The sequence below is a fragment of the Octodon degus genome, unplaced genomic scaffold, assembly GCF_000260255.1.
Source record: "Octodon degus isolate 3935 unplaced genomic scaffold, OctDeg1.0 scaffold00088, whole genome shotgun sequence".
In the NCBI taxonomy this organism is placed as follows: domain Eukaryota; kingdom Metazoa; phylum Chordata; class Mammalia; order Rodentia; family Octodontidae; genus Octodon; species Octodon degus.
The window spans coordinates 2,082,233-2,106,608 of NW_004524664.1; the positions used below are offsets into that span (position 1 = coordinate 2,082,233).

Below are 24,376 nucleotides of genomic sequence, written 5' to 3' on the forward strand. Positions count from 1 at the left end.
AACAACGCTATATTGTTTAAAAATCCAGTTAGAAAAAGCCATGCAGTACATGAGAAGCAAGTCCATAGAGACAGGAAACAGAGTAGAGATTACTTAGGCTGAGCATGTAGAGGAAGGAAAGTTATTATTGGTAATGGATATAGGTTTTTTGGAGAGTGAGGAAATCTTATGATATCAATTATTATATTGGTTATGCAACTCTATGGTTATACTAAAATGAATTTTATACTTTAAAGAGATGAGTTTGTGGTATGTAAATTATATACTTCAATAAAGCTGTTATTTAAAAAAATATTTTTTCTAGGTCAGGCTTTATTTGTGACAGGATGTTGGGATTTAAGAATCATCATTATGCTCAATTTTTCCTCAATTGTTTTGTTTCATTTCCCTTTCTGTGGTGATTCCTTCAGCTCTACAGGGACCCTCACTACTCACACTGTATTCACCTTTCAGGCCAACATTGCTACAGTCTTTTTTTGGGAACTGGGGATCAAACTCAGGACCTTTGGCTTGCCAGGGAAGCACTTAAGCTGCTGACCTATCTCCCTAGTCCACTACAGCCTTAGAAAACTATCTTATTGGTTCTACTTGCATGATGAAAAGGTTCCTACACCAAACACTTCCCACGTTTGTGTGCTAGGCCAGTGAAGGGAGAACTGAATGGGTTTTATTGGTATTGATTATTACTCAGAACAAACAAACAAATATTGTTCTGTTACTAGGGAAAATGTGAGTGAATGTTGAATAGATAACAGTACAATATGTAAAATAGCTTTGACTTTATGAACTTCATGGGTTTTCCTTTACAAAATACCTATGCTGTATTTTCTATTTTTTTTTTTTTAATCATCAGGAAAAACCAAGAGGAACAATAAAAAAGTACTAGTTTTAGTATGCTCTGAAATATAGAATACCACAATATTGGCACCTTTTCTTTGTACCAATTTAGTTAGTTTTTAGATGATAATATTATATGCCACCAATTAAAATACAGACTATTTCAGGACAGATGAAAATTATTCATAATTTTTGTATATAGATGTAAAGTAAAATTAGTTAAAATTAAATCAAATTTTATAAACATAATAAATTCAGTTATTTGGTTATATCAACTACATTGCATGTGCCAGAGGTCACAGATGACTGGCAGCTATCATGTTACAAAATACATAAGAAGAACATTTCTGTCATGGGAGGACATTCTATTGTGCAGCAATGACTTCAATCCTCATATTTATTTCTATAATTTAAATACACTTCAGATTCTTGGAAGTGTATTTAAATTCTAGAAATACAATTTATTTCCCCATCCAATAATCTAATAATTAGGCAAATTCAAATTGTGAGTGCATTACAAGACTTTACTCTCTTACTTCTTTCTCCCATTTGGCCAAATGACTGCCACTTTCATAAGGTTGGCTGGGTGTTCTACAGTGGCCATTGCTTACTCTCCTGCCCCAATGTGACACTTGAATCCTTCATTGATGGGTCACACAGTGTCCCTGCTAGCAAGCAGTCAGTATTGGAGTAGTTTACTCTCCTGCCTTATTGTCTTAGTCCATGTTTTGTTGCTATCACAGAATAATATATGAGACTGAGTAATCTGTAAAGGAAAGACATTTATTTTGGCTCATGACTGTGCAGCCTGAGAAGTGTAAGAGCTTGGCGACAGCATGAATGCTACTTTAAATCATGGAGAAGAGTAGGAAAGTAAGAGATCACATATGCAAGAGACAAAACACATGGAATGAATCAGGCTTACTCTATAACAGTGCACTCTTACAGTGATCAGCTCAATCCTTTAAGAGTAAGAATTCACTTACACGGGGAATGTTAATGCCTTGGTCAGGGCTCCCCACCTATGATCCAAACATCACCCACTGGAACTCAATCTGCAGCATTACTCTCCAGAGAAAGGTTCTAGCACATGTAGTTTTGGGAGCTATATGTAAACCATAGCAGGGACAACAGGTTCCCTCACAACCTCATTTTGATCATTGACTTGGCTTTGATCATCATAGGCAGAGAAACCTATTGTATGTTGCTGGTTGGAGCCAAAGTAATCTCCTCCTGGTTGAAGAAATACAGTCGTCCTTCCCATGTCATCATTGTTAGCACAAGTGTCACACTGAATCTTTTATTGAAATTGGAAGAAACAGAAAAATCAGTTCCAAAACATACTCTTGGATGACCTTGGTCCCCTTTGCTCTTTTCATTGGACAGAGAACAACAGGGATCTCTGTGTTACAGCACTTTCATTCTGTGGGACAGGACTTCTGTGGTTGCTTTCCCACAGGTTAGAAAGATGAGCCACACAGAAATAACTATGGGCAGATGGTGCCCCTCACCTTGTGTACATGGGGCAGGGTGAAGAGTACAGTCAACTTCAGGAAGACATGGAGCAAATGTCATCTGGACACACATCTATTATCATCCTTCTGCCTGTATGTTCCCCATCCAATAATCTAAGCTATGGGGGACATGCTCTTCTATGTGGGCTTTCCCTTAAGATACTTTCTCTGGAACAAACAGCTCTCCTGAGTTTGCATGTGTCACCTGCAAAACTCTATAGCATACAGAGTTATGCTGAATTTCATCTGATATTTGTTAGCACACATTGGCCTTTTAGAGATCTCATTATGCCACTTCACTTTGGCAACTAAACATTACATTGTGCAAATGTTCCTATAAATAACAGTTGAAGCACTTCCTGAAAGTAAGTTTTTTATTTTAAAATATAGGATGTGGAAATTTATCAGATTTTCTTCCTTTAATTAAAATCTTTAAAGGAAAATAGCAAAAACAAAATGATGAATCACCAGTAAAACTTCCTTCTGCCCCTTTGTCCTCACTCCTTCTCTTCTCTCCTCACAATTCCCTCCCACCATCCCCAGGCAATCACTGAGCTGCTTTCTTTCATTATGAAATAGTCTTCGTATTTCAGAATTCTATATTAAAACAATTTTATAGTACATACATTTTGGTTTTTGGTGGCTGAGGTAGAGAAGAGTTCTTTCATTTGGCCAAGTATTTAGACATTTATCCATGCTGCCTGTATAAATATCTCATTTTTATTTTATTCCTGAATAGTATTCAATTGAATAAACATACCATTTGTATATCCACTTTCTGGGTTATGGACATTTGTGTTGTTCCCAGTTTGAGGCTATTACAAGTAAGTGCGCTATGAGCAATGCTGGACAAATATTTGTATGGGCATCTGTTTTTCTTTCTCTTGGATAAACACATGAGATGGGGAGTGGCTGTGTTAAATGTCGAGTGTATGTTTAACTATTTAAGAAATTGCCAAACTATCCTCAAGTGTTTGTACCATTTTACATTCCTGTCAACAATGTATGAGAGGTCCAGTTGCTCAACATCTTTGCCAATTCATAGTGTGATTAACTTTTAATTTTAGCCGTTCTCATATAGATATGATGTGGTAATTCAATGTGGTTCTAATTTTCATTTACCTATTGACTAATCATATGAGGTATATTTCATATTTTATTTGTCATTTATTCATATAACTTCTTAGTGAAGTATCTAAAGTTTTGAACATTTTAAAAATGGCTATGTATTTTATATTATTGAGTTCTGAGTGTGCTTTACATACAAATTATACATGTGAGTCCTTTATCAGTTATGTGATCAGTAAATATTTTCTTTCAGTCAGTGTTTCTTTTACTCTCTTGAGATGTTTTATTTTTCTTGGAATTCAAAAATCTTTTACTGAATACAAAGCAAACAATGGGTTAAAAATATAACACAGAGTTAAGGGAGGCTGAGGAAATCAATATAAAAACGTAAACAGCTCAATGATGAACTAGAGTTTTCAAACTTACTGTTTATACCTAAGGCAATTTTAGAAGTGAAATCTTACCTTAAAAGTATTTACACAGCATTGAAAAAAAATTGAAATAATCTGGATTAAAAGAGCTAAATTATCTATGCAAAATCTGTATAGCACGGACCTGTTTTTCAGCAGGTAACCTATTTACAAGTAAGAATCTCTTATTCTTGTAATGCAATACTGTTCTAATAGAATGGGTAACTCACATTCCTGCAGTTAGTCTGTAAGGCCTCAGTGCTCCCATAGGGACTACAGATGGACCTACTTCCACCAGCAAACTATTTACACTGCCCTGTGAACACACATGCACATATCCCCTCCCTCATGAATGTCTTGAGTGAAGGGATTATAGCTCACTCAATTTTATATCTACGGTGGCAATTAGTAGGCACTCCATGTTAAAATGGATGAATGTTGTATTAGTTACTCTTTTCTTGTTGCTGGGACAGATACCTGACACTCAAAATAAGGGAAGAGAAGGTTTATTTAGCTCACAGTTACCATAGGTTTCATAGCCTCTTCTCTCTGGAGGAGAGGCTGACGTGCAGCACTGTCTAGTTTGACCCTCTTCATATCCCTCAGAAAGCACAGGCTAGCCAATTCAATGGTCATGTGTCTCTGGCCCTGCCCATTGGGCCCTGCCCTGATCCTCTGGCCCCGTCCCTCAAGCCACTTCTTGCTTCTCAGGCCACGTCTGCCCCATAACTTACATGAGGCTTTGGGGGGACACTAGACAGAAACCATAACAAATGTTAAAATTAAATTATTTTATACCACTGTTAATATGTCAAAGATTACCACCTCTACCCATTCCAAATTAACAATGCCAGACTGCTACCAAATGTACTGTGACTTTCATAATATAGCACTTTGGGGACTTTTTAATGTAAATAAATACCCTACATTCACTAATTTTCAGAGTAACTGCACAAATTTAGCATTCTCCATGCAATGGAAAACTTGTTTGGAAGTTACTTTATTCTTTTCCTCTTTTTCAAAAGTGCATCTCTTAGGGCCAGCTGCTTCTCTCAGAAGGACCACTTGGTTTTGGACTGAACATTCTGGGTATATCACATCATCATAAAGTTCTTCTATTTTTTCTTTTCTTTATTTATGGAATTGGAAAATGGATTCATTTTGCTTTTCTTCCTCACAAATTCTTTTCAGTCTGTCTTTCCAGCCATTGCAGTTGCTAGTCATGTTTCCTTGTCAGACTTAGGTTTTGTATGAAGGCGCTCAATGTTCCAAAGAGAGTAATTCACCCCTGGGCTGCTCCTCATTGTCTATTTCAATATATTTCGTCTTTTGGGCCTTCTCTGGGTCAGCATCGAGCTTTTTCCTCATTTGAGCCATATGGATTTTTCTGTAAGTCTTCTTGAGTCAAGACCTGATTGGATGGGGGCCAGGGAGATAGCTCAGTAGAATAAGCGCTTGCCTGGCAAGCACAAGGGCCTGAGTTCAATCTCCAGTTCCGCAAAAAAAAAAAAAAAAAAAAAAAAAAAAAAAAAAAAAAAAAAAAAAAAAAAAAACCTGACTGGTGCTGATGGCTGTGGCTGTGGCCATGGCCCTCTGCTCCTCTGTGGCCATGCTGCTCAGCTTCTGGGGGATTTCTTGCTGTTCTTCATCAGAAGAGTGGTATACATCAACCCATTCACCACCAGCCTGCTCCTTTTCACTGAGACTGATACTTTCCCATCCATCTTCATTTTCAGCAATCTCTTCTTTCTCAACCTCCAGAACTTCCGCTCCTGGAATGGAATCTTTTGCATCTAATTCATCATATTCTTGTAGTTTAGCTTCTACAGAAGCTTCTGTAGGTTTACCCCAGTATTTCTTCTGTAATATCTGAGGATTCAATGCCTGGAAGAGCTGGATCAAAGTTCTACCAGACATCATTACATCCTTATCTCTGTGCATCTTATACTGAGCCAGGCCTCGAGAAGTTCCTCAGTCATGGCTAGAGGACATCAAGCTGTTATTTCCTTTATAGCATTGATACCTACTGTCATGACTTCCCCAGCGTTCTTGTCAGCACAAAATTATTGGCCACAGTCATGAGCAATGATTGAATGATTTCTGGAGGTACAAGGTGATGAGAGGCTTATGCAGCAAACAGAAGGATCTTTGTTACTTCCCTCTGTGGGGCTACAGAAACCTTTGGAGAAAGGGGTAGAAATTGAAGAGAAAAAGCTTATGGATTCCCATCAATCTGGAGATGAGGTTCATGAGCATCATCTTCACTTCAAACCTTTCCTCAGAGTTCTCTTGCTGTTTAAGTAGTTTTTCCACAAATCTTGGGGATCATGAATCAAGTGAATAGCTGAAATGTTAAATACCTCAGGCATTTTTTCTTATTTTGTTTCTCGAGCACTTTCATTGCCTTTTCCAACTTCTTATTTTTGGAGCTCTTCTTCCATGTGGCATATTGCACAAGCAAGTCTCTTGCTGTGGATCTTTAATCCTTAGATTCAGAGTCACTATCTTTTTTCTCATCTTTGTCTTTCCCAAGGAAAAATGTCATAGCAGTAACCAATATCTTAGTCATGTTGGAGAGGCGTGCAGTTGTAACATTGACAGTTCTGGCATCATTCCAGATGTTCCTTCGGTAGAGCTCAATCATCACATCCAAAGACATCTTAGCTGCAGTTGCATTGCTGTCTCTCAGCATGGTATACATAAAATTCTGTAGTACTATGTTCACTTTATTGTTCTTGTGTTAAGCATTTATATTCTTAATATCAGTCACAATATGTGTGTATAAAGTCTTTCGCAGAAGTTTATCATGGCAACATAGAATTTCAAAGAACAGCTCCAGCAGACTTGATGGACTGATGAAATTCTTATTTCTCAGCAAGATCAAATCTTTGCAAAATGTCATTCGAAGATCTACATCTAAGACAGTGTGACTGTCAGAGAGAAGATCATTGAGCTCTTGAGGAAAGTTACTCAGATGTTCTTGGATAACAGTGACCAATCTGTGCCATAAACATCACCAGCTCTGCCAGTTCTTTGCAGTGTTTATTTGGTTGTAACTTGAAAATCTCCACATTGGATTTGTAGTGATTATACTGCTGGAGAAACTCTTCAAGGTAGGCTGGTGTGTCCCCCTTTATAAGATTTTGTAACTGCAGTAGGTTGTTGGGCAATTTGTTGTTGTTTCTGTTGTACATGTTGGTTGCAGACTACTCATGGAGTAGTACTCTCTTGAGATGTTTTTGAAAAAGTAGGAGTTCTTGATTCTAATGAAGCTGTTTTAATGGATTGTGCTTTGTGTAAGAAAACTATTTATCTCAAGTCACATAGATCCATACAGTTTCAGAATATTATCCTGAACAAAGCAGAGTTCAATCAAATACAAGGGCTGGCCTTGTCTTCTGGGAGTTCACCCTGCTATTTACTTCTGTTTATGTTGGTACAAACATAAGGGGAAGGGCAGTGCTGGTCCTTGAGCCTGCAGTGTTGTGGAGATGGAAGCATCACTGAAAGAGTTGTCACTCCACTAGAAGGGCCCTCTGACCCCAACTGCTACTGCACTGGGCATGTCCCCTTCACACTAGTGGCACATCTGATGCTCTTAAAAAGTAGGGAACACAGGACTAGGAGTTTTTCCAGTGTCTACTAACAGTGTAGAAAAACCTCTGAAGTACCCACGACAGGACACAGTGGAAACTGTTTTCAGGGAGACTTGAGATAAAAGTGCAGTGCCTTCCTCTTCTCCCATGTTTTTTTTTTTTTTTTTTTTTTTCGGAGATTGAACTCAGGTCCTTGCGCTTGCCAGGGAAGCACTTATTCCACTGAACCATCTCCCTGGCCTTCTCTCATGCTTTTGCTTAGGAGCTTTTGAGCTAATTTTTGCATGGTGTGAAATTTAGGTCAGAGTTTATTTTTTAATATATGAACATCCATTTTTTTCTAGCATTAAGTATGGAAAAATCATCTATATTGAATTGTTATGCATTTTTGTTGAAAACCACTTGATTATACATGTATGGCTTTGTTTAAGGACTCTGGTTTGTTTATTCTGTTTGTGCATAGGTCCATAACATGATATTGGAGCTTTATAAGTTGAGACTAGGTAGTACAAGCTAGTTCTTATTTTTCAAAAATAATTTTGGTTATTTTAGCTCATCTTCATTTCCATAAAGTTATAAAATTAGTTTTTCAGTTCTACAAAACCAAACTACTAGACAAATACTGTATACCTAAGTTTTAGTTGAGGATAAAGTATTTTTGTGTGATTCCACCTGTTTACACAATTATCTTTTTTCTCTTTTCTTTTGTATGAGAACATTCATTGGAAACTGGATTAAACTCCCTTTTTAAAGCGTTTCCTCAAGCGAAGTTACAAGATCATTCCTTTTGGGTGACCCTGGTAGTTGACAAGAGAGTACCCAAAAAATGCTTAAACAATAATACCACCCATCTGCTACTGTCCCCAGAGAGAGGTTCAGGAAATGTTCAAGATCAAATTTCAGTTTAAACTTAGACCAGGAAATGACTATTCTTACCAAAGGGGAATTATAAGAAAGTAGTGCAGTGGATTGTACTATTAAGAAAGTTGCTGGGTCTGGGAGATAGCTCAGTAGAATAAGCACTTGCCTGGCAAGTGCAGGGTTCTGAGTTCAATCCCTGGTACCGAAAAAAAATGTTGCCAAAGTGAGAAGGTAGATAATGAACTCTCAAGTTGGAGAGATAGCCTGCTAGCCATCAGTGATTTCATTAACCAATGAATCTAGGAATTAGAATGAATTCAAGCCTCTGGAAGAAATGAAATAATCAAGACACTTATCAATTTTGTTAGGCAATGTATAAACAAAAGCTAGGAATTTTTCCAGCATTGTGGCTAACAGCATAGGATTTGCATGCAGAGAACATTACCTGTTACCTACAATTTTTCCAATGAATCTTTTATCAGTTTTCTTATTTGTGTTACTGTGAGATGATATAAATAAACAGCTAATACATTACTAGGACATAATTACAAAAGAAGAAAGATGCCATTTATAGCTTTAACTGGTTTCTAAGGCTTAACAGGCTTGTATGTGTTCACTGTAGGAGTTGGGAAGTGTTGATCTCTCTGTGCTTTATAGAAGCAGAATGGGGGTTTCTGAGGCAGTCTTCATGGAAAAGGAGAGAAGTGGATGTGAACAGAGGAAACCAATAATGAGAAAAAAAGGCTGGATGAGGCCAGGGAAAAACTTGCCTGAGACTGTATGCAAGAGCATGTTCCAGAGCCTGGATGACAGGTGTCATTTTATAAACTTTCTCACAAATATATAATAGTGAAACTTTCTTCATTTCCTATAGCTGAACCATATTTCGAGGCCCTCTTTTCACTTGTAGTGGAAAAAGTAATGCTTAGATTCAAGGTTAGTTCAGACACTAAGGGCTAAAATATCACTGGATCAATTCCATTTTCTTCTTCAGTATTTTTCTCCCTCTGCCTAGGAAGTGATGCAAGGTCTACTTTGATTTTTTTTTACTTTGATTTTTTTTTAAATTAAAGGAATTTCTTTGTTAGCAATATGAACAGAATATAAATTTATTTTTTTTCATAATTTTATTGATAAACAAATAGCAATGAGACAGTTTCAAATCTAATCGCTAGGACAGTTTCAATAATTAACACACTGCATACATTCTTCTTAGTGGTTAATTGCTGTACAAGATGCGGACTTGAGATCCTATTTACAAACACCATTAGAACAAATCATTCTATTCATTAAGAGAATGTAACTATATATCTATCCTAACCACTTTGAATACACAGATACAAAATGGACATTCATCGGTATACCCCATTTTTTCTAAGTTCCATTATTTGAATACTATAGGTGTGTAAACTCAGCAAAATATTCTAAAAGAGTCCAATAGCCCATGATAGCATTGGGTCTTCTGTTTAACTGGCAATGTCAGAAATTATTGACCTGAGTCCCCCACAGCTCAACATAACAGCATGGCTTTACTTCCAATATTTCGTCTTCATACTTTTCTACTGGATAGTTAAGACCAAGGTAAAGCAGGACCTATGCAACAAGAGTTGTAGCTTTTGGGTCTGAGAAGGTCAGTGAAATCCCCTCAGGTTTTATCCTGAGATCCTGTACCTCAGACTGTAGAACCTTTGTCAGTGTCAGCCATGAGGATGAGTCACGGCCATTGCTTGGCCAATGTGCTCCCTGTGAAAGCCTGAGAGAGTGTTTTCTCTCCATGTGACTCTCCTTAGGCACACTCTACATATCAATCACTTTCCTCTTTGGCCCCATAATCTCCTTGATCAGAAAATGTGGGACACTACTGAGTTACATGACATTACAGTACAAGTTCTCATATGTCCTGAGTCTTAATTGATGCAAGGCCTACTTTGAAAGAAATTTAACTGCCACCCAGGTCAGAGGAAGAAAATGAAAGTTCTAAATCATCCTTTATTTATCTCTGGCAGCTACTGATTTGCAACTAACTGCCTCAGGCTTCTGGATACATGAACTACTGCATGTGCTGGGATGGCCACTGTACCCCCAAGGACTGATTATTCATTCAGTGGAAGGTACTCAGGATCCTCCTCACTTGGGTGTGGTCAGATTTCTTCATCTTCATCTGGGATGCTAACTCCATTTGCCTTTCCTCTCTAGGTCCATAGTAACTTTCTACCACTGTCCTTGTTTTACCCTAGGGGCCGTTGGTCTAGTTGTTGGGTATTTTGGTCAGTATTTCTGCCTGCAATGGATGCTGAGTTTCTTTAAGAAACTTGCATTATTCCCAGTTTTATGCCCTGAGAAAGAAGGCTAAGATCTTCATTGCCTTAGGTCCTCTAAAGCCATCTTGATTTTCACTTAGCATTTCCACCTGGGCCCAGCCACAGGGAAGTGGGAGGGAAGATCCAGACACACTCACAAACTCAATCTTTTGTTATCCCTTTCCTTTGAAGTTCTTCTGCCTAGTCCAGAAGTTTTGCATCTCCTTGTGTGGCTACAAATGTGTGTTGCATTTCCTCCTTTTCCTATATTGTTTATGGGTAAACTTTGCATATCTTTCCTTCATATTCTGTCACTTGATAATTACAGCTATGTTCTTAGAATTCAGAAAACCTGTTCCCTTTCAGGTGTTGAGGCCCTCAGCTCAGCTCTCTTCCTGTTCCAAGGCTTGTTCACTTTAGTTTCTATCCAACTTCTTCATTATAGAATAAAGATGTCACACCTGTCTCTAGAGAAAGAGGACAGGTAATGGTAAATGGAAATGTAATTTAGTGATTGTAATTCTACTGTAATTGTAATTAGTATTTGAACTGATAACTCAACCACTATATACTGCACTAATGTTTTTAGATTGATCTGTGTTGGGTAAAGTGACTCTTTTGTGGAACCTAACAACCATCACCATAGTTTATGTTTTCACGAGTATTTTGCTCGAGTTGTTCATGTGAAAATAAAGAGTAAAATGTAGTGGCATGTGTGAGATGACATACTGAAGATGAGAGTCAACAGGATCTCCGTTAACTTTGAGAATACTGTATACTCCCCGACACCCCTCTAAAAACTGCAGAAATTAAAACTTTCATGTGTCAGGGACTGTGAACTGAAGCCAGTTTTATATTGGACAGTGAAGACATCCCTTCTGACATGTGGCTTAAATAAGAAATGCTTTAAAAATTGTTAGCTAATTGTAGTAGCAGAAGTAGAAATTATGGTGATAGACATGTTTTTAAGGAAGCTTATGTTCTAAGGCTGCCCTGCTGGGAAAGGCCAGCACAAGAGGCAGCAAGCCCTTTAGCAAGGATGGTTTAGGGTCCCAGGTGAGAAAAACTGAGAATTCCATGTACCCTACCTAATACCTAATACCTTATGCAACTCGTTATCCAGAATAGACAATAGTCCCCCAGAGAAACTATATGTTTCTCCAAAGAAACATATATGATCAGTTATTTGTAAGAAACAAACTGATTTAAAAAAAAAAGAAACAGACTGATTAAAGTTATTGACTCACATGACTGTAGGGATTTGCAAATACAATTTTGAAGTCAGGGCCTCCTGCTGGAGTTCTGGTAAGAGCTATATTGTGTTTCTGAGTACAAAGGAAATCTGAAGGCAAAATTCCTTACTGTTCTGGGGACCCCAATCTTTTCTCTAAAGGCCCTAAGCTGGGTGGATTAGGTTCAGTTATACAGAGAGTAATCTGCTTTATCTGAAGTCTACCTGTTTAAGTAAAAGTAAATACCTTCATAGCAGCATACAGACAATAATGGGTGTGATAACCTAGACAAGTTGAAACATAAAATGTGCCACTACAATAAGGATTTTTGTTGTATTGCAGCAGGAGGATCTGAGTAAAGAAGATCAGAAGACAAGAACAGGGGTAACATGATGGTGTTTGCTCACTGTCTGGTTATTCAGACAAGACTCAGTATCCGTAGAAACATGAGTGACCCCAAAGCTCAAGGAGCTTTGTGAGAAATCCTGTGGAATCTGTGCTCAAACAGAGTTATGTTAAGGCTGAGATAGAAAAATGTGACCCAAGGTTAGGAAGAGAAGCAGCCTCCTCATTTCAGTGGGAAAAGCAGCATAGCTCTGGCCTTTCAAAATAGCTGGTCTGGAAGTATCAGAAAACATCTCTCTTGACCTAGACATCTACCTTCCCATTGCAGATCCCAGTAGTTATGGCACAGATGAAGTATCTCCAACTGGGGTTTTCATATGTTCATGCACATACTTGACTATTGAATATTTTGCTGCATTTTGCAATTATTTTGATTAGAAACAGAAAGATGATAAATTTGTAGTTGATGTAGTCATGTAAAAGTGTTCAGATTTATTTTTGATAGAGTACCTTCTGTGCTTAAATCCATTGTATATGTATTGAATTGTGAGAGCAAGATAAAAACAGAATGCACCAACATGGTAGAAATAGATTGGAGAGGCTTCTGAATGATACTTTAAGTGTCATAAGATTGAAAGAAAAAATAAAACAGATCTCCTGCAAAGGGGAAGCAGACTGAGAGATGGCTTGGGGTGGGGAAGGCAAGGGGATGAAAAGAGAATTAATGTGTGTTATGTATGTGTGCCAACTCTCCACAGAAAAATGTAACCATTATGCACTATGACTTGTACTAATAAAAGAAAAAAAATTAAAAAATTAGCATTGAAAACTACCATTCCAGAAATTGTACCATTCACAGAACCAGTGACAACAGTTCTTTTTCAGAACACAAATGGGTTAGGGATACAGTTTTCACTTGAAAAATGTGTCAGCACAGTTAGTGGGCATCCTCAGACTTTTCTGCTCAATCTAGGAAATTATTTTTCCTGGCAACTGTCTACTCTTAAAATTATTGATGTTGTTTCATGTCAGTTTCAAGCAACATGAGCAAACTGGACTTTTTTGAGGTGAGAAATTATTTTAGAAAATTATTTTGGTCTCTGTATTTGAGCAACATTTTTATAATTAGTATATGTTCTAGAAAGAGTACCCACTTATATCAAAAGAGTACCCACTTATATCACAAATACAAAGAGTACCCACTTATATCACTATTAAGAATTTTATGGTATATAATATTTTTGTAGTAACAGAAGTTTGATTTTCCAGTTTATTGTTACTTTACTATCTTCTGTGTTGGTTTTCAGAGGTTCTGGACATATAAGAGTGGGTTTCTATTGGTGTACTCTTGTAGTCCCAGTACTTGGGAGGCTGAGGCAGAAGGATCAACATGAATTCTAGGCCAGCCTGGGCTGTCCAGTGAGTTCAATGCCAATCTGTAATACATAGCAAGACCCTGCCTCAGAAAACAAAAGAACAAAACAAAAGAACAACAAAATGTAGATCCTTAAATACAAGGCCAGGGAGAGTGATTTCTACTTTCTTCTCCTTTATTCTACAGTTAAAACTTAAAGCAATGCTTCCTATGTTGAACTGAATATTTTCAGTTAAATAGAAAAAGATCAATTTTTCTTAATTTTCAGAAAAAGATAATAGAATTATCTCTATTTAGATTTTTTTCCTGTAAATTTTCTGGAAATATTTTGTATTTGCTGTATCCTAGACTAGAATGAATAAACAGATGCTAGCAAAATAGGACCATAAAATTTAAAAGCACCTAACTGATCAAGTAGATCATTGACATATTAATGTGTTGAAAGGGTATGTAATATATATGCAATCCTATATCCTTCTAGAACATTGTTTCATGGTTTGCAAAGGATATTGAATCTAAAGAGCTTTGCACTTTCTAGGTGCTCTTTAACCTAAGCACATAAAGAGGAAGGAATTGTTACTGGTCCTTACAAGACACTATCTCTGCAGAGGAATTGCATGTTCAAGCCCAGCCTGGACAACTTAATAACTTAATGAGATCCTGTCTCAAAATAAAAAATAAAAAGGGCTGGAATGTGGCTCAGTGTGAAGACCCTAAATTCAACTGCAAGTGCCACAAGAAACAGCTGCTCAGGCCACGACTCGTCTGGTCTTTGGGGAAATGCTTCTTTGTGCTTCTAAATTACAGAGGAGATTTGTTCCTAAAGTGCGAGTTTGAGTAAGTTCCTATGCAGTATGAAGTAGACATAGTTGTTAGAAATAGAGCTGGACACAGTGTTAAGCACCTGCAGGATTTTGTGCCATTTTTTAAAGAATGGTCTAGAAGCAGTCATCATTTGTAAGGTTTGAGTGCTGAATAACTCACTTACATTACAAGGTAACTCTTGAGATGTAAAGCATAAATAAGAGGTGATTGAAAAATATATGAATGTTTAATTTTTTAAAAAAATATAAGAGCTGACCAAGTAGCTCAGCAAATTAAAGTACCTGCAAGCAGACACAGGGACCTCAGGTTTGATCCCAGGCCTACCATGCTGGCCCCACCCCCAGGGTGCGCTGAGATAGCAATTGAGACTGTGTGTAATAGTGCATGCCTGTAATCCCAGCACTTGGGAGGCTGTAAACAGGAGAATCACTACAAGTCTGATCTAGTAGTGAGACCCTGAACACCCTGTAGACCTTACCCTAAAACACAACAACAACAACAACAACAACAAAATGTATTAATCCCCTCAAGTCCCTACCCCTCACTTTGGTTGCATGTTTCCTATCATTCTTTACACTTTCTGAAACAGTCGTAGAAATCCTCTTTTGTAAGTCTTTAGTTGCACTGTTATGGCTGCCTTCATATCCTGAATTGACTCAAAATACTTATCTTTCCTGGTCATTTTTGATTTGGGGATGAGCCAGAAGTCGCACAGTGCTGGCTCTGGTGAATAAGGTAGGTGAGGAACACCAGAGGCTTCCCTTCCCTTGGCTAGCACTTGGGAGCAGCGCTCATCACAGTCTGAACACACCTTGTAAAAACACTTAGAAAATGAGACTTTTAGATCTGCTTTAGTAAGTGGCAAGAATGATGGGAGAAGTGTTTCAGAAGAGCAGAATGGGAGGTGGAGGGGAGGTAGATGGATAATGGTTTTTGAGAGGGATTGAAGGCAGTGTATCTTTTACCGTCATGTGTTTTTTAAAAAATTTAAATATTCAGTCCATATTTTGATCACACCTCATGAGTTTTTTCATCATCATCATCATCATCATCATCATCATCATCATCATCATCATTTCACTAGCTTGGTCTGTTTTATCCTGCTATAACAGAATGTCACAGCATGGGCAATTTATAAAGAAGACAATTTACTTTCTCATGGTTCTAATGACTGGGAAGCTCAAGATCAAGATGCCAGTAACTTAGGGCCTGTCTCTTTGCTCACAACATGGTGTCTTGAATGCAGTACTCTCTAGGCGATAGGGACATGTGTTCTTTCAGGCAGAAGAGCAGGAGAAACTTACTTCCTAAAAGCTTGAGGCTCTTCTCGAAAGACCAAAACAGTCACCAATAGGTCCTACCTGACAACTCTGTTATAATGAAGAGTAAGTTTCCAGTACAATGTACAGATTTTGAAAGGACACATTTAAACCATGATTATCCCTGTAAAATTGGCACAATTATTGAGAACAAAACTGAAGATAAACTTGATCCTATTTTGTGCCAGTTCAAGTCCTTCAAAAATGTCTTTGCAATGGCAAAAAGGTCAGTAGTTGCAGCTAAATCCAAACACAGATATTGGGTGGTTCCCAGCAAGAAGTTAGATGCAGATCATATTTGTATGTCATGTCAGTGACCAAATCTTATTCACTGCTTTTGTTTACAAAACTATTCTCTCTGCCAAAGAAAGGAATTTTCTTGAAGAGCTAGTATTCAAAATTATTCATCTTCTCCTCAAGAAACCTTAAATGTAACCTAAGAACAATACTTGTTTCTATTTATTAAAAATCTCAGATTGTCCTGGTGACAAAAGACATACTGTTCCAGATTGACTAATGGTAACTGTCTCGGTTACTCTTCTCTCACTGGTAGGACAAATATATAACACCCAAAGTTAGGGAAGGAAAGGATTATTTAGTTCATAGTTACTGGAGGTTTCAGTCCATATTCAGCTGGCTCCAGTGCTATATGGCACATGGCAAGGAGCAACCTTTCATGGTGGCGGCCAAGAGCAGACAGCAAAGGGAGTAGTAGCAGCAACAATGCAACAATGGCAACATAGAGCATGTCTGCCTTATGTTGCATTCAGGCTATCCATCCCAAGCTGGGTGCAGTGCTCACCTTCATAATACCAGCAGCACTCACCCCCATAATCTCAGTGGTTCATGAGTTAATCACAAACTAGTCCACTACATGACTGCATGAGGCTTTGGGGAGACAACTAGACAGAAACCATAACATTCAGTCCCTGGACCCCCAAAGACTCATGCACATCCCTTTACGTAAAAGGCATTTTAGTCCATCTCATTTCTTTTCTTTCGGAACCGGGAATTGAACTCAGGCCCTTGCGCTTGCCAGGGAAGCGCTTATTCCACTGAGCCATCTCCCTGGCCCCAAACTTTCCATTGTTTTATGGCTTTTATTTTTTCCTGCAGAACCAGGAATTGAACTCAGGCCCTTGAGCTTGCCAGGCAAGCACTTGTTCTACTGAGCTATCTCCCCAGCCCTAACCTGATGAAACTATTTTTTTATTTTTTGGCAGAACCAGGGATTGAATTTAGGCCCTTGAGCTTGCCAGGGAAGCACTTATTCCACTGAGCCATTTCCCCCGCTAGTCCATCTCTAAGAGTTGCCAAAGTCCAAACAGTTTCAGCATTGCTGAAAAGTCCAAGCCCCAACCCTCCTCCAAGATCCAAGGCAAACTCTCAGGTATGAGGCCCTGTACAAATGAAAAGCTAAACACTTCCAACATTCAAAGGCACAAGATAAACACTACCATTCCAAAAGGTACACACAGCAGGATACCAAGCATTGGGACCAAAGTAAGTCCAAAATCCAGAAGGGCCAACACTAAGTCCTGTAGTTCCATGTGGAATATCCAAAGCAATCTGTGGCAAATTATAAGCTCCATGTGGCTCCGCCTATATGGCACTCTTGGTGGTAACTTTCATGGCTCCTCTGTTAGGCAAGCTTTGCTTCCTCTTTTCAGTTTCCCTTAGATGATCCATGTTCTTGGCTTTTCCGGACTTCTGGGGTTTCCACTGAATAGGCTTTTTACAGCATTATACTCTGCCCACTCAGGGGCACACTGCCTGGCCTCCCAGGCCTTCTGAAATCTATGTGGAAGCCTTCTTAACCTCAGTACTCCTGCATTGTGAATGCACCTAAAACCAACACCATGTGGATGATGCCAAGGTCTGCTGCCAGCTAGAGCAGTAGCCAGGCTTTCTTTTCTCTTGGCTGTAGGGGTTGATTGCCTGGATCACTGAGTACTTTGGCCCTGATTCTGAGGAATAACTTCTCCATGGTGGTGCCATTCTGGAACCTGGTATTGTTGCTGCCACCATTCTGGAACAATGGGCTCTGCAGCTTTCCCCTCAAGCCAAAGTCCCTGACCTTTGCAATTCTGAGGCAGGCCATCTTTTCCATATTCTTACTCCTTCTCTGTAGTGGAGATACTCTCAGCCTATCTTTAGATTTCACAGCTTTATTGGAGCTTTTATTTTTTCCAACATAAATTTGACTAAAGCCCAAGAGCAGACAGCAAAGGGAGTAGTAGCAGCAACAATGCAACAATATTTGACTATTTTGAGATTTCTTTTGAAAGATTAATTAGTCCTCTTGGCTTAATCTCAGTCTCAGGCATTCTCTGGACAGGAGCAAAATGCAGAAAGATTTTCTGCCAAGCCAAAACACACATCATCTGGAGTTCAACAACCAATGCAGAACTTCTCCCCAGGAGAGAACTCCCCAGCCTGATTTTACAGGCAGGATTTCTATCAGCCTTTTGGTCTGAGTTCTGACCAGAATCTCCCACACAGAACAGCCAAAGCTGTTCCAGTGCTTCTCTTGTAGGTGACATCTCCAAACGTTTCCTATTTCTTCCTGTAAGTCATTCCCAAAACCTTGTAATCCACATAGTCAGGATTAGCCACAGCAATGACCCACACTTCTCTGGTACCAAGTTCTGTCTCAGTTATTCATATCTCATTGCTAGGACGAATACCCCACACCCAAAATTAGGGAAGGAAAGTTTTATTTAGCTTATAGTTTGTGGAGGTTTCAGTCTATACTCAGCTGGCCCAAAGGCTGCATGGACATGGCGGAGAGCAGCCTTTTGCGGTAGTGGTGAAGAGCAGACAGCAAGTGTAGTGTTAGCAGCAACAATGCAAAAATAACAAGAGAGCATCTGTTGGTCTTGTGTTGTATTCAGGCTATCTGCCCCACGCTGGGTGTAGTACTCACACCCATCATCCCAGCAGCACTCACACCAATAATCCCAGTTAATTGCAAACTCTAGAACTCCACCCCATGACTGCATGAGGCTTTGGGGGGACAATGAGGACCCACCTGATGATTGTTTCCAACAGCATAAACGTAGAATTGCAGGGGAAGATTGGAGTACTTTTGATTCTCCTAGAGAATCTTGTTGCAATGGCTTTCCTGATAAGAACTCATTTCTTTGTCCATCCACTGTTATATGTTTTGAATTTTTAAAAATTGTTTCCTCATGGAAAATATGCCGGATTATATTTGAATTCAAATTTTAGTAAGTATATACTTAGCCTCTCAACTATTCAGTATCTAACTTAATTTTTGCTTAAAAAATGTTTTCATCACAAAAAGTTTTGCTTTGTCTTATAACACTAAGAAACTGATAATCTTTTTATTTGAAATGATTTTTTTAAATATATGATTTTTTTTAAATTTATGCATTTGGTTCAGAGTCTCACTACCAGATCAGACTCATAGTGATCCTCCTGTTTTTTTGGCCTCCCCAGTGCTGGGAATACAGATGTGCACCACCATGCCCAGTCTCCATGGCTGGCTCAGCATGTCCAGGGGTGGGACTAGTGTAGCATGTGATGCTGGGAATCGAACTCCGGTTCCTGCACTTGCCTAAACAGGAGCTTAGTCCACTGAGATATCTTGCCACCCCTAAAATATATGTTCTTTATAATCATTAACACATGTTGTACAACTTGTTTTAAAATATAATCCATGAACCTAGTATCTAAATGTAATTATTTATATTTTTCTACTTTTTCTCTTTACATATGCACATAAACACATGCACACATATATTGAAACACAAATAATACTGTATATGCAGTTTTATATCCAGGTTTTGACTTAAAGTTTTATTGAAATAACTTTTAAACCATTAGGCGGTATTTGAAAAAAAAACTGTAAAGATCCTATAGTAGTATTATTTAATAATTCTTTTAAAATATTTATTGGGTTTTTTTGGCTTTTTATTTTTATTTTTATTTTTTGCCATAATTTTATTGATAAACAAATAGCAATGAGACAGTTTCAAATCAAATCGGTAGTACAGTTTCAATAATTAACACACTGCATACATTCTTCTTAGTGGTTTATTGCTGTACAAGATGCGGACTTGATATCCTATTTACAAACACCATTAGAACAAACCATTCTATTCATTAAGAGAATGTAACTATATATCTATCCTAACCACTTTGAATACACAGATACAAAATGGACATTCATAGGTATACCCCATTTTTTCTAAGTTCCATTATTGAATATTATAGGTGTGTAAACTCAGCAAAATATTCTAAAAGAGTCCAGTAGCCCATAATAGTTAAAATATTTATTGTTTATAGTATTTTTAATATCAAAAATATGGCAGGAAGGCTGAACTAGCCTGGAGGAACAATTCAAGTGATTTCCAGATTTGTACATTAGGAAGCAATTCTATTTCTCCTAGAGTTTCATTAGAATACAGTTATTTTCACAAAAGCTCTCTGAATTTACAAAAGCTTGAATTTGGAACAAATATTTGCAAATGTCTCAGTTATTAAAGAGTCTGTGATATAGGCTGAATACTATCCAAGCTCACTAATGCACCCAACTCCACCCAAAGTATCAGAGGAATTCATGACAAGTGAAAATGTGAAAGTTTTTGCTTTTCAAGTGTGAAATACAAATTTTTACAACAAGATTTAACACCAAAGGGTAAGTGGTGACTCTGGTTTCAGCAAGCTCACTGATTTTAGAATCTGTTTCTTAGATATGCCTTGGGGCAATGGTGCATAAGTGGAAAGACTATGAACTCTGACACTTCGGTGTCTCAGGAACTGCTGTGCCACAAACACTAACTGAACCTACCAGCAACCCAACAACCCCTTAACTTCCATTTCACCAAATATCTGGAGTGGGCAGATCTTTGGCAATGGAGCATGGTAGTGGCTTTGCAATTGCACAAATAATTGAACACTGTATGTTCGTAACACCTTGGGTGACAGTGAACACAGTGACAGTGACAGTGTTATAGAAGTCCCACTGTAGAACTGACACTGAATAAATTGGATATAGGCTCAGCTCAGATCACCATGATGGAGAAAGAGAAATATTTTATCTTCTAGGAGGCTTACATTGTTGGAATGGAAATCTTCCAAACTGGATATAATTTTGATTTTCTATGTCAAAAAAGAAGTGACCATTCTGGCTTGACTGACCTCACATGCTGCTTATTTCCCACAGTCTTAGCAGGTAAAAAGGCACAGTATACATGTTAGATCTTATTATGACTCCTGCAACAGACTGGGTCAGAAATGAATAGAAACAAGGTGATTTGTACCAGCTCTAACTTCTGCCTACTTAGCAAAGCAGCAGGAACACTAGGATTAGTATGTGTATGTATGTTGGTTCCCTTAAATATAAGGAAGATGAGAACGCTGAGGATTGAGGTTTATGATAGTGACATTTAGGTAATTATATTCATATCACTACTGCCTTTGTAGTCATAAGTTTAAAAGGCTTGAAATATTTGGATATCATAAACTATGTTGCAATAAATATCTCTTATGTTCTGACCAGTAAAGTGTGAACAATTTTAGTATTTGTTGGGCTGCTATGCCAGAATAGCACAGACTAAATGGTTTGAACAACAGAAATTATTTTTCACAGTTCTATATACTGGGAAGTTCAAGATCAAGGTCTGGCAGGGCTCCACTTTGGGCTTCCCTTCTGCTGAGGGGTTGTGAATCCCTAGCTTGCTTTTTGTTGTCCCTTCCTTATCCTATTAGGGCACAATTCTTTTAAATTAGAGACCCAACCAAATAAAGATCTTATTTAATCTTTACCTCCTAGTAGGACCTATTTACAAAAACAGTCATAGTGGGATTAGGACCTCAATACATGAAGTATGTGGGGATGCAAGTGTTCAGTCTATAGCAGGATTTTATTTTTTATTTTTCTGTATTTTAGGGAAGGCTCTACCGGTGTTCAGGCTTTCACTACTAGATCGGACTTGTAGTGATTCTCCTGTTTCCAGCCTCCCAAGTGCTGGGATTATAGGCATGCACCACCACACCCAGTCTCAATTACCATCTCAGGGCTCCGTGGGGACAGGGTCCACATGGCAGACCGGTGGATTGAACCCCCGGCCCCTGTGCCTGTTTGCAGGTGCTTTAATCTGCTGAGCTATTTGGCTGGCCCCATAACTGGATTTTAAATTAGGAGCTTTTCCCTTTTCTTCTTGTCACCAAGCTGGAACCAAAGCTACCACTGCAGTCACAGCACAGGTACTATGGCTTCTGGAGTTACAGTGAATGATGAAATCATCAGTGGTTAATGATATAAATGTAAGGAAATCTTCTACATAGAGGAGACTAAAACAATGAAAGAAAGAAGTTCTGTTTAAGTGATGACAAAGGACAAGTAGTTGTAGAGGAAGCAAAGCAGAAATTGCTAGGGGACATTGGTGAATCTATAAAGGACCCCCACACACCTTTTGTGAAGCTGCTACCTCTGAAAGATTGCTGATATGCTCTGTACAATGCCACAAGTGAAACAAAAGAATGTAAGAAAGAAAGCCTAGCAGTTATATTTGAGCTCCTGAACATGCATGGTTAGAAAGCAAGATGACGGATGCTAACCCTAAAGCTATTATTAAAAAGAAATTTATAGGTATTAAACATGAGTGGAAAGTAAAATGGCTTGGATGATATTAAGAACCATTCAATATTCAGAGAGAAATTGGAAGGTAATGGAGTAGTTTCACTTGAAGGGAAACAATTATACAACGGTAGTCAAGTATCATTCATATTATAAGGCACTTTCACTTCTCTAGCTCAGTCCCCTGGGAAAACAATGGGTTTTGTTTTTACCTTTCCACTAGACCCTTCGAACACAAAAAATGAATGAGGTACCATTCATTTAGGGAGCTTGTAAGTCATTGTCATTACACTGTTTAATATGGTACTTTTATGGACAACCCATGCCTTCCCATTTTTAGTTAGCCCAAACAACTGGCTATATACTTCCCCTGCTGTAAGCACTACAATGGATGTGATTTTCAAAGTGAATAGCTCAGAAGACTGCACAAAGTAAGCTAATTGCATGCCTTGAAACCACCAGCCTGTGGTCAGACAGTAAAATAGTACTTTTTTGCAGTTCTGTGAGACATTCAAGAATTCACCTGCCTTGGCAAGCCTATTTTTTGTGACATGGCAGCAAAGATACAGCAATATGCACTCAAAAGAATTTTTTGTAATGATTTTGATACTCTGAAAGGAATGTCAATTAAGTTTCATTAGCTGTGTTGTCAGTTTATCCTAGTACGTTTGTGTTCATTCCTATTACTTGCATATTTATTTCTTAAAAGAAATAGATGCTATTAGTGCCTTTTTATTTTCCATTGAGTGTACACTACTGAATAAGTGTATTTTTAAGATTACCATGTGACTCTTACAACACTAATGATCTTTTTAATGTCACTCATAATGGCAATTTCTGTATGAAAGAGACTTAAATGGAATACAAAATGGCCATGTTGCAATAAAAAGAGGCAAACTATTCCACTTAAGGTATTTTCTCTAGTCACATCCATTTACCAATGAAAGACTCAAATTTATCATGTTTTATAGCTGAATAGTACTCCATTATGTAAAAATACCACATCATACTCTTAAGTGAAATGAATCAGACCTGCATGTGCAAACATCATATTGTCTCCTTAGTGTGAGAACCTGGAAGAGAAAAATGGAATCTGAAGGGTACAATGGGCACTGGGAAAGGAGGATGAATTTATTCAAAAGGAAAAAAATTACTGAGCTGAGGAAAAGGACAGAAGAGGGAGTGATGGAAAGAGATTTATCTATGTGTGTCAGCAGGATAGTTTAGACTTGGACAACTGTACTGTGCATTTTAGTTGGTTTATGGAAAGAAGTGGTTAATGCTTTAATTTGTTTTGTCTCCTTTTTTCACTTGTTTCTCCTCATTGTCTTCTTAATTTCTTACACAGCTCTTTCTTTTTTTTCTTCCTTCTTATAATTTTACACTCATATATATGGTAATATGAGTCACTGTTTGGAAGATACTATGTATTACAAAAGTGCTGTGACATTCATATTACTTTGTTAAGTGAAAATCTGTATCATGTGTAATTTTTTCTGTCCTAATTCTAATTTTTACTCTTTAAAAAAAAGTGGGGTACTAAAAACAAAAATAAGAACTTAATGTAGGAATTTCTTGCTTATGAATTTAATGAAAGAAAAGAAGGAAGCACTGATTTAGAGGAGAAGAGAAAGAGAAGGAGAAGGAAGGATGAACAGGAAGAAGGAGAAGAAAGTTTAATAATAAGAGGCACCATGCAATGGATTATCCTGTTTATATACATCCTAAGAATGTCTCTGTGTCACAGAAGTAGATGCTCTATGGTGAGTATTTACATACGACATAAGTATTTTCATATTGTGGTTCATTATGAGAGATCAATGAGAGAGTATATTTATTTTTGTCAACTTTTTATTTTTTTATTTTTTACATACAAAACTCTTTATTAAAAAAAAACCAACCTATGGAGCCTAGATTATGCGATTATTTAATGAAATTTCCTCATAGTTCTCTTTTATCTTGGCTCTGAACTTAGAGTTTGGTGTTTATTAGAGAGACTAAGGATTTAAATATATATGTATTTTTTTGGGTTTTTTTCATAATTTTATTGATAAACAGATAGCAATGAGACAGTTTCAAATCAAATC

The 24,376-nt window shown here is 37.8% G+C and overlaps 2 pseudogenes; one reads left to right on the forward strand and one right to left on the reverse strand.

Moving 5' to 3' along the window:
* Nucleotides 1–4,706: 4,706 nt before the first annotated feature.
* Nucleotides 4,707–7,023, reverse strand: LOC101583019 (annotated as a pseudogene).
* Nucleotides 7,024–21,921: 14,898 nt separating this feature from the next.
* On the forward strand, nt 21,922–22,445 carry LOC101572293 (annotated as a pseudogene).
* The last annotated feature ends 1,931 nt before the right edge of the window (nt 22,446–24,376 follow it).